Below are 16,213 nucleotides of genomic sequence, written 5' to 3'. Positions count from 1 at the left end.
AAGATGATTGGTGCACATGCATCATGTGACACAGTCACATGACCAGCAGCTAGGAAGTGATGAAAGTATACCAGTCTCTGAGGAGAGCCACTTGACTTTTGCTGCATGCACCTTGCTGGATGAACTCATGCACCTCGTGCAGGTATGCAAACCAATTTCTGCAGCTTTTCTTGTGGCTGCATTTGTGACAAGCTCTAAGGTTGATTTTGTGACTTTGATCCTGCCAGGATGACAGCCAGATGCAAGTGTTAAGTTCTTCCCAGAGGGAACCAGAGCAGACTGAAGGTAAGCCACATTGTGCAGTATTGAATGACTCTTGCAGGTGTCATCCTTTTATTTGTATTTTGCTTATCTGACTGCTTGTCTGGGTGCTGATTCTTGTCATGTTTAAGGGCTTAAGTGTACCTCTTGCTAAGGTGGAGGTGGTTTTGTTTGGTATTGAAGAATATGTTCTCAGGTATCACATAGTATCAGTTGGAACTCTGGTGAAGTTTTAGGGTCAGCGATTAAGCTCAAGTAGTTTTTATTTGATCTTTCCCTAAAATAAAAGAGTTGACTGGGAGCCGCATGTGTTCTATGGATTTTTAAAAAGCCAAAATTGATCACAAAATTACTTCAAACAGCTTCTGAAGTAAAACTATCTGCTCTGAAACTAAAAAGCAGCAGGGAGTCCACAAGCTTGACAGTCCAAGACTGAATTTTGTCTCCTACAGGAGGGAAAGAGAGGGGGGTGGAATTAAGGACAAGGCACTCTCAGCATCCCACTTTAGGAAACAGCTAAATCATTTCATTTTGTTAATAACAATAATTTTTGAGCTTTCACATAACAATAGCAAATCAATACTGTATGCAGTATAATGATTCTGCTCAATAACTATAAAGTCCAGAGTTAGAGTTACCTAAAGTGGTTATTTGGCTCATATGAATTCTTGTGTGAATGATGTTCAGATTCAAGGGCTATTGTAATGAAAGAGACATCATAGGAAGATGACTGCTTACAACGACTACACTAAGAGCTAAAACCTGTTCTTCCAGCTCAGAAATCCTCTGCAAATACCATCCTACTGAGATTGAAAGTTTTATGCATTTTACGTGTAAACATGGTTCAAGGTGTATGCACAAAAAAATAACCATAAAAAGCCACAAGTGGAAAAAAACATCTTTCCAAAAAAAAACCTATTAATAATTAACTACATCCATGGCTCTTTTCCTGGGAACCTCTCTGTATTTTGAGTCTTAGATGGTTCCTTCAAAAGCTTACAGAGATGGGGCTTTGGAAAGCGAGTGTAAGAAAAATTGCAAGTTTGTGGCTTTCAAAATTTTCTCCCAGTGTTTCAAAGTGAGAGGTGACCCTTTAAATGCAGAGCAGTATTTTTTAGCAGCTATTTCCTTTCTTTTTTATTTTTTCGAAGAGTGCCGGAGTGAAATCAGTAATTTGCAACTAAGACTTCTCTCAGAGAAAACCGGCACGTTGCTTTGTTTTTCTAGTGCTTTAATGTTTGCAAAATGGTGACGTTTTTAGTGCATGGCCTCAAATGGAAAAGAATTCTCAAGTGCAATTAAAAATGATGCATCCAACTTGTGAATTAGGCTAAGTACTTGTTTGGAGCTTGTCAGGCCTTCAAATGAGGTTGTGTTTGCAAGAAAAAGAACTTACTGAATTCCTAAAATGTAAATACTCTGCATTTATCAAGGTGTGAGTCACAAGTAAATCTCAAGACTTTGACCTCAAGTCATAAGTCAAGTCCTGAGTCAAGACAAAGTAGAATAACATGTTAAATCTGAACGCTTTTTAGAAATTGTATATATATATATATATATATATATATATATATATATATATATATATATATATATATTTAAACAAGGTTTTTGGAATTAGTTTTCTCTTAGTTGGTAATATTCTACTCAAATTTTTTGGACATTGTAATTAATTTTTTGTTGACTGCCACATAGTTTCTGTATGCTAAAGAAAGTCTCTTTTGTATCACTTTTATCCAACTGGTACTCAGTGAAGTAACGTTAGTTCTTCATTGTTCTCTTCTGCAACTTGATCGGATGCTGTTGGATTGGTTCAAAGTGGATTTGGAGATTTAAGTGTCGACTTGCTGAGAATGAGTAGTGTTAATGTTAGTTAATTAAGAACACTCTTTTAAATAGCGTACTTCTTAATCCTTGGACTTGGGGAAAGTTAACAAGTATTTTCAAATCAAAAGGCTCAAGTCCAAGGCATGAGTCCTTGCTGTCGAAGTTGAGTTGAGCCGAGTTGCAAGTCTTTTTCTTGATTTTGTCAAGATGAGTCTAAAGTCATAAAATTTGTGTTTTGGGCCCGACTCCCAGTCATGTGACTTGAGTCCATCCCTCTGGCATTTGGTCATTGTCGCTCTGTTTTAGAAGAGTTCTTGAAATGGTTGTGAAATAAAAGTTTTCACTGCCTTGAACTACCTCTTAGAGGAAGCAGTAAAGGCTTTGTGGTGACAGTTAGAAGAAGAACATGAGCAGGGTCCTTGCTGCCAGGCTTACTGGCTATGTCAGCAACCTTGGATTGTTGAGAGGTGCTCTGAAAGAACCGCCTGAACTCTCCCTGGAGATTCAATAGTACTACACATTTTCTGCTGCTCAGACATCCATCATAGTTAAAAGACACAGGGATATGCAAATAGATGAGGAGAAAGTTTTAACCACGCTGCTTCAGAAGCCCCTGAGAATAATGAGGTCAAGGGTAAACCCCTATTGGGGTCGTAACCAACATGTAGCTTTAAATGTTAGTAACTTCTGCTGCAGCCTGAGGGTATCTCTACATAAATATTACATGAGTTACTAGCATCAGCATCACCACATTCAATCCTCTCCAGATAATATGCTTTTAGGATTATGTACACAAAATATTTTCCTATATGACATTTTAACTGGCAGGAACTGAATGTCCATGTGCTTCATACGTTACCAAGAGACTTATGATAATGGCTTCAAAGACCACAAAGGTTGTGTGGGGGAGTGGTGCTAAAAATAACTCCAACCCTTTAATGATCCCAGATCAATGTGCTGTATCCACTGATCAAGCTGTCCTTGTTCTGGCAGACTGCACTGCATCATGGTCCTCAATCATAGTGACCTACTATAATAAAAATTCATAAAATGTACCACAGAATTACATGTTCATTTTAAAAAACTTAGTAAATGACCAAAAGGGCTTCACAATGCTCTGTTTATATAGAACACTAAGACAAAATGATGCAGACAAAAGCATCATAGAAGATGTACTTAAAGTATTCAATATAAAAGTATCCAATGCAATAATAACAATTCTTTTTCAAAGGAAAGAAAACAATACACCCCAAAAAACTCAAAATTATAGAAAAGAAGATGAAAACACCCCCACGCTTACAATTGTTTAAAAAGGAAGAGAAAGAAACACAAAATTATTTTATAAAATAATGAATTAATAAAACACCCCAAAAATTACCAAAAGAATAAGAAGATAAAAGATCCCAAAAACTCAAAATTGTAAACAAAATTAAAAATAACGCCTCCGAAAAATCAAAATCATTAAAAACTAGAAAAAGTCGTAAGTGTTTATCAAAATAGTTTGCATTCATTTTCTGTGAATGGACTGATTGATTAAACAACTAATTGTTGCAGCTGTACTTATAAAAACTTTTTGGTAGTTTAATTCATAACAAACTTCATGTTTTTTATGCAAAAGTCTTTATTTGTGAAGTAACTAAAGCTGTCAGATAAATGTAGTAAAAATTAAAATATTTCCCTCTGAGATGTAATTGAGTGAAGATATGGAGTAGCATGAAAATAAAGAACACAGTATCTCAAATTCATACTTAAGTACAGTACTTGAGTAAAAGTACTTAGTTACATTAATTCATTCCTTTGCTATTTATGCTAACATTGCTATTTATCAGTTTTTTTCTCATAAAATTACTACTTTCATCTCTGAGAATATCAGAGATTGGCATGTGCTAGTCTTAACCATGACCTCTTTGCCCAAAACTCCGACCTTGACCCATTAGTGATGAGATCTAGCCAATCACAGCACACTGTGGCATCCGCAATACCACCTTTGGGTTTAAATAGCTAAATAGCTGCAGTGTGAATATATAATTGAATATATACAAATTAACACCCCAAATATAACAATGATAAAATTCAACAATAATAATGTTTCTATGGGAAGGAACATTTTTTAATTATCGTACACACACACAAACCTCGCTACTTCTCCTTTGCAGTACTGAGGGTAGTTTAACAGTATCTAGCTCTGACGTTCTCACTGTCTAGCGAACAAAAGTGCAGCACTGGCATCTACTGCTGGTAAGGATTTAAAAGCCTTCCATGGCACCATGTAATTACTCTGAATATTATGTGTCATCCTAACTCCAGAATTAAAAGCATGTCAGGAATCACCCTGTGCAGTTATAAAACTATTAACGCTCATTTGAATGTCTCTTCATCCCTCCTTTCTACCCTCTTTTACTTTTTAAAACCTCCCCCATAATCCTTTCTTATCTTTCTTTAGTTCATCACTCCTTGCATGGTCTCCTCTCGTGCATTTTGGCTGTTGAGCAAAGTGCAGCTAATGGGGAATCCATGCCTTCAAACTGTTTGTCTGTTTTCATCCTGTTTTTATGGCGTGAAATATCTCAGCATCTGTCAGGACAGTTCGGCACAACGTTTTGTGCAGACACTCACGGTTCTAAGATGATGTATCCTTGTGACTTTTTCATCTCGCACTATCTTAAAATTGAATCTTAAATCTTAGCATGCAAACATTATGTTGATGAACATGGTATATATTATTTACATACATTTACATAGTAGCAAATACCTCTGCAGTTTAATGACAGAACGGGTGACAGTTTGAAAGAGCTAGAAGAAATGAGAGATCACTAGCTAAAAGAGTTGTCTTGCGCAGCTCTGGGCTCTGCTGGTCATTTTAAATCTGTGACATAAAGTAAGTCATGCTAATTGTTATGTAGTAAATCCATTTCTGTCTTATGTTTTATGTTATGTTTACTCTTTATATTGTGTATGGAATTGAATGTTGTCTTCATATCCACCACGTCATGCGTGTTCACACTTAACAAAAGCTAGCTCAATTTCAGTTGCCAGGAATGAAAGCGACAGTCATCATTCACAATTTACATTTTGAATTTAAGTTTCCAGTCATCGTTTTTTGTTCATTTCTTTGTATTTTTATTTTCTTAAATAAAAAAATCTTGTGACTATTATTTAGTCATAGATATTTCCCAAGGCTATAGTCAGTTGATTCAACTCAGTGTGTTTGAAATTCATGCAGATGTGGCTAATGTGCTGATTTGTTTGTTTTTTCAGACCAAGTGGACAAATTTGCATAAAAATTAGACTTTACCATTAAATTAATTAATGAAATTTTTTCCCCATAAAACTCCTTCAAATATTCATATGAACTGGATTTACCAGCAGCTGCAGTCGTTGAGTTATGCGTCAAGCCCAACACCACAACCGTGGTGCTGTGTGGGGAGCAAGTTGAGATTTAGGTAAGGAGAAAATGCATATTGACAGGGAAACTGTCTTTGACACAACACCTGGTGCGGTAAAATACAACCTGTTAGAGCTGTTTGCTGTCACAAGCATGAACGACGTTCCCATTCATTAGTTCATCAATCATGCACAACATGACGAAGAATGGGGGGGTCCTAATAAACAAACAAAATTAGTGCCTCCTCAAATGTGTGTGCTTCCAGACTTTGAAAAAAAGGTATAATAGATGCAATCAGGAGGGCACCATTACAGTCAGCTATGGCAACAAGAATTCAAAAGACTGTAAATGGAGCAAGCCCCAAAATGGGCTGGCTGCATAAGTCTCAATAACATTGTCACATGCTTGAATGCGGATGTGAGCTCAAAGCACTGTTGCGCCTTCCTACAGCCTCACAGAGCCACTAGTACAGTATGGCTGTAGCCTCTTAGTCATGTTTCAGTCTCACCAGTGTTGACAGTAGCTGACTGGGACTTGACCTTGCTCAGCCGCTCTCGCTTTTATGACCCAACATTCTCTGTTTTTAGATGTGTGTGGAAACTCCCACAGGGGCGCTGGAACCCAATGAACCATAATCTAATCTACTCTAAGTTCACATCATATTCTGCTGTCTTGCAATGCAAGCAATTACACGTGCACACACCTCTGAGTGTGTAAATGTGTGAATGTCTACTATACTCCAGGTGAGCAATCAAGGTGTTGTTTTTTTAAAAAAAAAAAAAAACAGCAGATCTGTGAACTACTTAGGATGTTAATCAGGCATACCATTTTAAAACACATTTAAATAAACTGTACTGTACAGCCATACCGAGAACAGTGAAACTGAATTTCCTGATGCCTTGATAACAGTCATTGTTCCATACAGCTGTCTCACTTCATTCATACTAATTACAATAAGCAAGAATAACTGCTTCAGTTATATAGCTCTACACATCTTAAAGATAATTGCCACGTATTTTTATTGTAATTACCTCTGATAATCACAGACGGGTCCTGCTGCTGCTTACAGCGCTGCAACAGAGGCATTAACTGTGGCGGCGGCAGTGCTTGAATACAAATATGTCATGAAATAGAGCTGAGTTGTCCTAACAACATCACACAAATGTGTGGTGCTCATTCACATGGCTCCTCCAACCAATCAGGCTCATTAAAAACCTGTTGGAGGGGTCCTCTGCATTTTTAATGTAGAGTGAGCATTCAGGATTCTGCCAGATGTTTTATTCATTGTGCTTAAAAATAAATCACATGAAATGAATGTTGAATGTGTTTTTAGACGTATTTTCAGCATTGATTATGCAGGAGTGATGCGTGAGTGTTCTTTGCTACTTTTGATTTAGTTCGGTGTGTATGCAAGTGTGTTCTTGTCTGTGTTTGTGCAGGATAGCGTCACAGATGAGGTGGCATAGATAGATTGTAGTAAGGAATGCAGAAGTTAATATACTATGTATGCATGTGTGCATTCATGTGTTTCTGTGTCAGATTTCTACCAGAGTTGACTGCTTTTCAATTTGTGAACTGCTGCACCAGTATTAGCATTATGGTAGTCATAATTAATTTGATGGTAAGAATTTCTTTTGATATTACCTTAAGCCTCTCAGTAATCGGTGTCACTGTTACATATTTTTTTTCTGTGTTTCATTGTTAGCCTGCCATTTTCCAAATTATTTGACAGGTGAAAACTATACAAAGTAGACTAATTGCCTACTAATTGCCTTTCAACACAACTGTTTTAATTTGGATTTGGACTATTGATGCTGGCAATCAGGAGCAGGCTGGTGGGGAAGCATGTGGTGGCTTCTTGGCTTCTTTTAACTGTTTCCTTAAAAGCCCTGAATATATGTTTTTCCCTAAAGAAATCAATTATAATTAACCCATTCAGATCCCCATCCACTCCAATGGATGTAACTTTTCTAGGATGTCTACAGCTATGATTACTGTCATCTGCCTCTACCCAAATGTAGACATTTATTTTATGGGACGTCTGTAAGCCAATCACAGTGTTCCACATCAAAAACCTACAATGCATTGATCACATACACAGAATACTCAACCCAGCAGGCTGTCAACAAACCTTTTTCTGGAGACGCTTCAGAAATTGAGGATATTCTGAGTCGTGATGACAAATACAGTACAAAATATTTATGCAGAGTGCTTTAATTCATCACTTTGTTCATTTACATGAGTTAACATTCATGAAAAATAGATTGTTTTTGTTAAGAAAAGGTCTATTAAGATCATTTATTGTAATTTTTAACTCAGATGATGTGTTAATATTCTTCGTCCATTGAAGTTGACAGAAAAATAACACAAAATAAAGTGCCCTAATAATTTTTTTGTTTTTGCTAATGACATATGAGTGCACTTAGAGTAGAAATCCACCATCACAATATTTTTTTGTGTAACATTATTGGAATCTGAACGGTTAACGTGTTGGCCTAATATTCAATTTAGAGTATTGAAGAACACATTTACTGGACATTATTCTGAATCTTTGATTTGCAATGAGCGCAGCCCAGATTATGGCATCGATTAAAAGTAGCAGATTGGCCAAATTCCTTTCCAACCTACAGTATTTTGTGTAACATGAAAATAGTAACATCAGTCAATTTTTTTTTTTTTTTTTTTTTTCAGTGGCAGTGAAATGTAGTAATTCTCAACATTTGTTGTTTTATGGTTTCAGAATGAAAGAACATTTTTTTCTCCAAATGACATACATAGTTTAGGAGTTGTATGATTTGCTGGTAACAATTATGCTTTTCTCGGTGTGTGAATGCGTGCTTGTGAAAAGAGGAGTATAGTGACATAGAACAATTAGATACTAAAAAGGATGTAGGGTCCACAGGATGATTTTTTTCTTTGAAGATTATCATGTTTTTCCTGATGATTCACATTTTTAGGCATTCTTCTATTTCAAATTTCTTGAAACAGTGCCTCCCCATGGAGCATGCCTCGAGCCTAATATCTGGCACAGCCCCTGGTGCACACTGACAAGTAGTACAATTCCCAAACTGGAAAAGTCAACTGTGGACATTTTACCAAATCCAGTATTCTGTGCCATGCTGGAGTATGTATGCTAAGTACATAAAAGTAAAAAAGTGAGGCATATAATGCATTTAACTTCCATGCGAGAAAGCAGGGTATTTGTACATTGCAGACCATTGCTGATTTATTTATCCATCCATAAGCTTGGTTACCCTAAACATGTTTTCTTTGCAGAAAACTTTCTCTAACCTTAAGTCCAGCCTTAAATAGTCTTAATGTGTTTTTTTTTAATTTTGTTACCTGCCAACTGGAGGAATGTGTTGGCTTCTGTGTGTGACTGACAGCACCTAGCAGGCAAAATTGTCCTATATATTTACGTTCTTCTCTTGTAATACAGTAAGGCCAATGTATAAACACAAAAAAGGTCCTGTGAGGTCAGTAGAGGAAACATCAGAGCACTAGTACAGTATGACTCTCATATAATTTGACATGCACGGTGCATAATGTCCAGACATCGTTTTCTGTGAGCCCTTTGTGCATTTAATTTTTTTGCAGGTGGCTCTGGTGGCAAGAAAAGTATTTAATAAGGTGCTTTTTATACACCCCTCTCTGTGCCTGCAGTTACGCTCTGAGAGAATAAAAGCCTCAACCTCTCTGAACTCCTCAGCTTCCTCCTTTTTTGAAATAACATTTGCTGAACTCCCTGGTGGATGTGAGACATGATGAGGAGCGCAAAAGGGATGAACGAAAGAGAGTGGGGGCTACAGTATGATTCAGCACACTGTGTGTGGGTGTTTGTGTGTGTGTGGCTGGAGACCTGTTCACTCCCGGCTTCAGTGACATTATTGTTTTGCAGTGATCCATCAGATTTGGAGGCCAAACAACTGCAGTCACACTCTGTCAATGCCAACAGAGTCACTTTATTATAGCCACAGAATATCAGCGAGCACATAAAAAAACACACAAACATATATTAGGAACTCCGAGCTGTTAACTCAAGCGGAGCGGTGTCAGACCTCAGCTCAGCCTCTGAACAACCCCAGCTTATGAACACCAGGCCCTAAGCAATCACCAAAAGGCATTCACACACCCAGGAGCTTTGCTTGAAACCTTGTTTATGTTTAGCCAGCAGCAGCTGTTGTTGGTACAGCGATGCATTCGGAGGCCATTAGCAAAGGCAAACACATAATTGTACCTGTGAGATCTTTAACAAGTAATGGAATCTCAATACCGTCTCCGAGGACTAAGAAAACACTAGATCAATACTACATAGCTTTACATACCCACTAGCACCACTTCATATGAAAACCTCTTTGATTCAGAGAAGCACTACACATCACAGTAAGCGTTCTGCAGATATCTGTTCACTGGAGTGCTTTTCATGTCAAACCCTTGGGCAAATTGTCATGGCATAATAATATAATACACATTAAAAGTAATTTCAGCCATGAGCAGGATGTAATGATGTGGGCATTAGTCTCTTTGCCACCAGGGAGCCACGAGCAGTAATACAGTACATGAAAAGTAACCTTGACTTGAGAATCGGTGGTATACCTGAATATTATTTAAGGTTTTATTTAAAGTGGTTTTTGTGTCACTTAAAAAAATCTTTTGCATATTTTATTCTCTGGCAACCAGTTATACTTAAAGACTCTGAACTGTCAGACTTGCCGTACTGTCTTTGATCTAGTGACAAACACGTATACACAACACATTTAATTGGATCTACTTTTTACCCCAAAATGGTTTGAAAAAATTCTGTTGACAGAAGCTCTGTAGATTGTCCAGAATAACTATATTTTGGTTTTTGCATTTATTAGGCTCCCCATTAGTTGATGCATATACATTGGCTACTCTTCCCTGGGTCCATCCATAAACATACCAAAATGAAAAAGAATACATTAACACATGAAAAAAACAAGCAAAAAACAAAAGTTAAAAGTATAGCTATCAAGCTTGTACAGTTCACAAAGTTCCCACATTCGTATTCATATTACTTAACTTTGTTGCTTGATTAACTGAAAACAGAACATCCATATTTATATCATTTTAGTACACGGTTAAGGCTAAATAAAGGTCACTGATGAACATCAATATATAGTGTGAACAATCATAAATAGTCACTTTAGAACACAGGAAATGGTTATTATAGGTCTATATTTGGGAACAGGTAGAAACCAAAAATGGGGCACACAAAGCCAAAACTGTTTGCCTGGGTAGTTCGGGGTATGTCCTGCACTGAAATAATGTGATTTGTGTGTGATATTTTGTCTCAATTTTCCTTGCAGGTTTAGTTTGGTCAAACAAAAAGCATGTGGCTTGGATCATGTGTGATGGAAAACAAATAAGAATGTTAAAATATAACAAAAATAATAATTGAATGTATTGTTTTAACATTTAAATCCCCAAACTGCTGACTTGGTTAATATTATGTGAATACGCATTAAATGTTAATTTAAAAAGTATTCCCTGAGTTTGCATAATTTTAAAATGCATATCCTAGTTTCACCCGAGCAGGCCACCAACCTTGTTAGATGTTGATATTTGGTTGAAGTTAATTTGTCCAAAATTCGATTTAATACTACCATCAATTTGATGCAGAATGCTGATGACAGATCACATTCATATTTTTTTGTTTTAAGTTGTGTGGTTAAGTAACCAAAATCCAACGTCTTCCATTCACCTCACGTCAACGTTATCTAACAACATTTAGACCTAAGATGTTGACAGCAAACCCAATTTCTGCAAAAGATGAGAATATTAATGTCCACACAACACAAGGGTGTAGTATTGGTCTTCGTACTGCTGGTTTGGGACAGGACTCTGGACTCTGAGCATGTAATGTTTCTTTTTAAAAAATAAATCATTTGGATAAAAGGCCCCTTTAACCTAAGACCCGCTGATATTATGTAATTATGATAACTGCGAGGATGAATTAAGTAGATTCCTGCAATTGCATAACGTGAAGATCAAAGATAGCATTACTGAGTTTCTGTGCATTAAACATTTCAAAGACAACATGCGTATCGGTCTCTTTGCACTGCAGTGAGACACCCATATCATTGCTCAACATTATGGTAAAACTCCTAAACTAACTTTGTCAACTTGTGATCAGTCTTATTTTAGTTTGTCTCTGAAACACTTTTACTGTTTTTGATCATTTCCTTGTTGAAACAAATCAAGACACACATAAACAATGACAAGAAGATGATGCATTCAGATTCTCCGAATATAGAACATCTGCTCTCTATCTGCCATCAACCTGCCAGTGTTAAAAACAGAATCATTGTCATCAGTCAGTGACTTTCTTCTATAAATACACATTCACTGAAACACACTTCACCTCTGACCCTGCAGGGATTCACAGCCAAGCATAATCCTTCTGACATCAGTAACATCCCAAATAAGTTTTAAATAAACCAGACACTTAAGCATTTTTTTTTTTCATTTTAAAGTTTTATAAAATCCAAATATCACAAAATATCCCCTCATGTAAATTCACATAAGTTCTGTGTTACATGTGTGTAATTGTGCTTCCAAATCTCTCTTGAAGAACTCTTTTTGAGCAAGTCCGCTCAGGGCCGTTCAGAGTGTTTTAACAGAAACGCTCCGAGAGAAAGGTTTTTGTATGATAATTCGAGTGATGATTTGCATTAAAATCAGTACCCAAATATTTGAGAGTTTTCCCTTCACTTTCACAGGCTGTACTTAACTTTTATGATTTCGCCTTTATTGGATTTTCCTTTTTTACTTTTTTCATCATTTTCTTTCATGCATTTTTTATACATGCAGTCAAGTAAACTAATACACTCACAACAGACCACTGCTGCCACATCCTCTGAGCTCATTTGGTGTTTTCTAGCCGATACCATTAATCCCACATGGGTTATCTCTCTCTGCAACATCCTCCGGCTAAGGGCTGTAGATTATCATTGTGTGTGTGTTTAGGTGTGTGTGGTAGTATGTGTTTTTCCTTGTTTAGGTCTGTGCAGTGCATCTGGGTTGTTTTGCATATGTGCGTGTGAAGCCTAAGCATATGTGAAATGTGTATGCTTAAATTTTCTGAAAGTTTATGTCCAATTTGTTTATGTGTCAGCGTGACTTATTGTATATGGATGTGGGAGATATCCACAGTTTATTGCATACGCCCACAGGACACAAATTGGGAGTGAAATCCCTCCAGAATCACTGAGTGTGATAATGTACATGTGACATGCAGGGAGAAATTGGCTGTGGACTGTTGATTTCAATTCTGTAGGCTACTTTAGTCATTTTAATGCCACTGTGGAATACCAATGCATGTAACCGACCAAGGATGTGTATGGCTGCAGTATACGGTGGCTGTGCTGAAAGATTAATTTTACGACGTGTTAAGAATTGAAGGTTTTTAAAGGTCTCTGTTGGTAGTGTGGGTATTGTGTGCATGGATGGATAATTTTATTTTGTACAGCCAATTTATTGTCTCTCCTGGTTGTTTTGGTGTGTAGTTGAGTGTGCGTGTTTTGCAATCACAATCACATATTATAAGCGCTTGACTGAGCTGTGCTGCCAACAGGCCATGTCTACATTAACACAGATAAATCTGAGAACAAATATTTTCCTCTCCGTCTGTCTTTGGCTCCACACTGCTGGAATCTTTCCCAACTCACTATGTGGATAATAGGTTGTAGCACAACACTGTATTAAGTTCAGTGACTCACAAAACAAACGTTCTGCAGCCAGTGCCACACTCTTTAAAAAAAAAAAAAAACTGGAATAACACCAATTACAGCCATTACATAAAGTTGACAATAAAAAGGCTTACCTGATAGCCAGTTACGATCTATCTGTGTAATATTTATGTGAATTAACAACACTTGTCATTTTAGTAAAATTCACTCCTTAACATGAGAAAGATACAAAATGGTAATTTGGTAAACAGTCTAATTAGAATTAAATAAAAGAGGTGTGACCAAATCATTGTTGCAAGTCACAGTTAAGTTTCAAGTCCCAAGTAGTTGCCCCAGTCTACACTTTATACTAAGTAATTATGAATGTAATTTGGAAAAAAAGCGTGATCTTTGACCTGTATGTTTTGTATATTGCGATACATTTTTTGATGACCACCATGTTGCTTTTGTACTCACACAAAATCACATAGTAATATTAGCTCTTCATGGTTGTCTTCTGCAGCATGACTACATGCTTTCAGATTACTTCAAACAAAGTGGATCATCTGGGGAATTAAGTGTCGATTGATTGGGGATGAAAAAGTCTTTATATTAGTTGATTTGGGAAATCAATTGATTCATGGTCTCAAGTCTCTTTTGATTTTTGTCAAATCAAGTCTATCACCAAATTTGTGACTCAAGTCTGACTTCATTCATGTAACCAAGTCAAACCTCTGTTAAATGAGGATTTTTTCTTGTTAACTTTAAGAATGACAATTTAATGATGTGTCATGGCAAAAAAAAGTTTAAAAAAGTTTTAATTAAATCAAGTTAGCACTAAAAGTCAACATTAACAATAACTATTTTGCAGATTTATGGATATCTTACTATCATCATCTTATATCTAACTATTCTTACTGTAGAACCAGCAGCAAGGCAAGTCAATTTTTTTATAGCACATTTCATACCCAAAGGCAGCATAAAGTGCTTCAGAGATTACACGGTTAAAAGCACAAGAAACAAACAATAAAAACAATAAAAGCAAGCAAGCAAAAGAATGTGGAGGGGAAAAAAACTATAAAAAAAATAGAACAAACAAAGACGTACAAAAAAAGACAATAAAACAAATAAATTTGATCTTACAGAAAACAGATTAAAAGCTATAGTTAACAGGTAGAGCTTTAGCATGGATTTGAAAGCGGTCAGTTGTGTCTCAGGTCAATTTGTTCCACATTTGAGCAGCGTAGAGGCTAAAAGCACCTTCAGCATGTAGAGTTTTGACTCTGGGAACAGCCAGTAATCCAGAATCAGTTGAGGTTTGTATTGGGTCAGGAGATCTGACAAGTATCTTGCACTGACCTGATTTCAAATTATCTGCCGTATATTTATTATAAAAGTTCAAATACTCACTCATTCATTAATTGGTCCCTACTACATCATTTCTTCTTGACTTTTCATTAATAACTGTCTAGGATTTTGTATTTTATGCAGCCCTCTATATTTGCAAACCTCTCTGTCCTACTGCAACTGTTCCCTGTTGCATCGTGACTAACCTTTACCTCTCTCCCCCTGCCTGATGAACCGACCTTCCCAGAAGGCTGTGCACCATCAGCTCACCGCCAGGCCTGGCATGCTCCACTTGGAGCTCATCACGCCATGGACCCCAGCTGACAGGCTGTCATGGCCGTAGACCTTGCTGTCCTCTTAGTGGGACATGAAGGTGTTTAAAAAAATACACTATTTTTCTGCCACAGTCTTTCAGAATCCTGAAAAATAACAGCAGTTTAAATTTTTATGTCAACTTAAAGAAATACTTCATCCCCGAAATGATCATTTGTGTATCAAATACTCACCCTGTTTTATGTTGAATTTGTTTGCTGTTTTTTCTTGCATTGCCTCACAATAAACAAAGAATCCCCAAACAGAAAATTCTTGAAAGCCATAGGATTCCACATTTAAACATGTTTATACACTCTCATACAAGTCATGCAGTTTAATCCAAATGTATGTTTTGATATAGTTCGACTTCAATTTATCACGAATCTTCTCAGTTTTCTGATCTTCATAAATCATGGAGGCATGCAAGAAAAATGAAGTTTTCCTCCAAAATTCAACATAATATGGGGCGAGTAACTGATATCCACTTGAACATCTGGGGGCTGATGTATTCCTTTAGGTTGCCATAAAAATTTTAACTGCAATTTGTGTTATTTTTCAGGATTTCTGAAAGAGCTTGGCAGAAAAAAGGGGGAGATAAAGTATTCCTTTAATCCTTTTCTTGCCTTTTCATTCTTAAAATGTAGCTTGAATGGGAAAGATTAATCAGAAAAGAGCCAAAAAGGTGGAGCGGCATTCTTGCATGTTGCATTGAATTAAATCATTCAGTTTGGCAATGAATGGCGCCATATCTCGTTTATTTGTATTTTTTCTTATTAAACTGTTAGAGTTTCCTATTAAATTTTCTTAATACTTCATTGAGATGCTCATTATGACTAACCAAACTCCGTGGGGAATATGGTTTATAAATTACTTCCTGGGGTTTTCATAAAATGAAATACCTCCTCTTCTTTAAAGCCAATTACTTTGATTTAAAAGTTCTGTTTGAGGACATTTTGAACCCTTAGAAAATCAAGTTAATAGATAAGTTAATGGGTGTTACCTCAAAATACAGATGGACTTTGAAATTAGATGACTTTTCACTTTTCCAACTTTGCTGTGAGACCCTCTGTGAAAATGTTTCAAACTGTTGTTGCAAAGATTACTCATCACTGCCAACTATAGTTATGGTGACATACTTGGCCAGTAACAGATTAGATGAAAAAAAGTCCCACGTTCGTAAACCACCTTTCACCCTTTCCTGGCCTAAGGCTATATGTATATATGTATATAATGTTCTCGAGGTTCTACCAGGGAAGAGACATTAAAATTTCAGGGAGGAATAACCTCTCAGAGTGCCCACATAAATTTTTAATGTGCTCTATTTCTCCATGCAAGGCCTCCAGTGTGTGAGTGTGTGTGTGTGTGTGTGCGCACTTGTGTGTGTGTGCAG

General features: G+C 36.7%; 1 long non-coding RNA gene across 1 annotated transcript in view; it reads left to right on the top strand.

Moving 5' to 3' along the window:
* Window positions 1–33: 33 nt before the first annotated feature.
* LOC148186496 (uncharacterized) overlaps window positions 34–16,213 on the top strand; it is a 41,189-nt gene continuing 25,009 nt past the window's right edge. Inside the window, exons 1-2 of the long non-coding RNA XR_015774867.1 lie at window positions 34–142; window positions 228–285. This is a non-coding gene — a long non-coding RNA (uncharacterized LOC148186496). The remainder of the gene's footprint in view (window positions 143–227; window positions 286–16,213) is intronic.

Source organism: Plectropomus leopardus, chromosome 18, assembly GCF_026936395.1.
Source record: "Plectropomus leopardus strain MGB_pleo_1.0 chromosome 18, ASM2693639v1, whole genome shotgun sequence".
In the NCBI taxonomy this organism is placed as follows: Eukaryota; Metazoa; Chordata; class Actinopteri; order Perciformes; family Serranidae; genus Plectropomus; species Plectropomus leopardus.
This window is presented reverse-complemented; position numbering and strand designations above follow the sequence as displayed.